Below are 1,812 nucleotides of genomic sequence, written 5' to 3'. Positions count from 1 at the left end.
TGCCGTGGCGCGGGTCGCAGGCGCACATCATGTTCTTGGCGTCGAACATCTGCAGCGTGAGTTCGGGGACGGAGATCGCGCGGTAGTTCTGCGAGCCGCGCGAGGTGAGCGGCGCGAAGCCGGGCATGAAGAAGTGGAGACGCGGGAACGGCACCATGTTCACCGCCAGCTTCCTCAGGTCGGCGTTCAGCTGGCCGGGGAACCTGAGGGGAGAGGCGGGCGGCGTGAAGGAGCAGAATTTGAAGGGGAATGGAGGGAGGAAGAGGGGAATGGAGGGAGCGAGAGAGGTAAGGAGAGAGCGAGAGAGGAATGAAGGGAGGGAGAGGGGTATGGAGGGAGGGAGAGGGAAATGGAGGAAGGAAGAGGTGAGCAGAGGGAGAAAGAATAAAATGGTGAGAGTGAGAGAGGAATGGAGGAAGCAGGATGAGAATAAATGGAGAAAGAGGGGAGTGTAAGGCTCGAGAGGGGAACTGAGTGAACGAGAGGAGGGGGGGGGGACGCTTTTAATCACAGGGAATGGGAGACAGGAATTCAGAGGGCGGCGTGGGAGAGTTTGGTGCACGAAAAAAGAAAGAAGAAAATAGGGTAACAAGGAAATACACAACTGATATGAAAAGATATCGTAAAATTTCGATTATGAAATTAAAGAAATCAACAGTGAAAGAAAAGAAAGCGTAGCTTAGGGCTCAAATGACAAGAAAAAGAGATAAACAGAGAAAACAGATAAATACACGAGCAGACAGAGTGAAAGAGAAAGACCAGAACGAAAGGGGACTAGAGTACGAAAGGATTAATGAAACACGCGAGAAATGTGACTAGTAGCACAGGAATAAAGAATACTAGTCCGAGGGAAGCCCTAAAATGGCTTTAGGAATGCAAATGCGGATGTACGTCCTCTACAGTACTTAAACAGTAAGGTCTGTCTCGGCGTGAGGGGATTACATTTTTACGTTTTTAAGTCTTTATTTATTCCTTTGTCTATTCATTTGCTATTTTATCCATCAACAGCATGTAGCAGAACTGAAAAAAACACGTGTCATAATGATTTCAAACTTGCGAGGCAGAGAAATGGACAAAAATCAGAGTAGTATTTCAGCCATCTAAACAGCATGCCATGACTTGGTAGGATTCGGTTATGACCCAATATTCCGGGAACGAGTCAAAGAGTCACGCGAGGCATGGGGAAAGGGGAAGGGGGGAGGGGAGAAAGGGGGAAGGGGAAAAGGGAGTGGGAGGAGGAGGAAGAAAGAGAGGAGGAAGGGAAATGGGGACAACATATGAGTGTGTGATTACGGGATGAGGAGATACGAAAAAAATGAAGAAGGGAGAATGGAGAGGGGGAGGGAGAGGGAGAGACGGGGAAAGTGGAAGAAGGGGGAGAGGGAGAAGGTTGAAGAAGGGGAAATGGAGAGGGGGGAAAGGAAGAGACGGGGAGAAGGGTAAAGGAACGGAGGGAAGGGGAGAGAGAGAAAAAAATGGGAAAAGGGAGATGGGAAAGGAGAATGAAGAAAGCAGAAACAAGAAAGGCAGAAGGAGAAACAGGAAAAGAAGGCATGAAAAGATGCGCAGGGAAAGAGGATAACGTAGAGAAATAACAGTGAAAAGAGTGAGAAGAATCTGAGGGAATGGGGGAAGAAAAAAAAACGTGAAAAGGAAAGGGAAGAAAGGAGGGGGCGAAAAGGAGGAAGTAAGAGAAGATAAGAAAACTGAAAGCGGGAAGGAGTAAAGTGAAGGATCAGAAAGAGAAACAGGTGAAGTAAGAAGGAAAACAGATAAAGAGGGAAGAAGATAAAAAAACTGAAAAAACGAACT

The 1,812-nt window shown here is 47.6% G+C and overlaps 1 pseudogene; it reads right to left on the bottom strand.

The window, feature by feature from the left end:
• LOC119588196 overlaps positions 1–1,812 on the bottom strand; it is a 51,362-nt pseudogene that overhangs the window by 5,516 nt on the left and 44,034 nt on the right.

The sequence above is a fragment of the Penaeus monodon genome, chromosome 23 (genome assembly GCF_015228065.2).
Source record: "Penaeus monodon isolate SGIC_2016 chromosome 23, NSTDA_Pmon_1, whole genome shotgun sequence".
Lineage (NCBI taxonomy): Eukaryota > Metazoa > Arthropoda > Malacostraca > Decapoda > Penaeidae > Penaeus > Penaeus monodon.
Note: the sequence above shows the minus strand (reverse complement) of the source record. Positions and strands in the feature narration are given on the sequence as shown.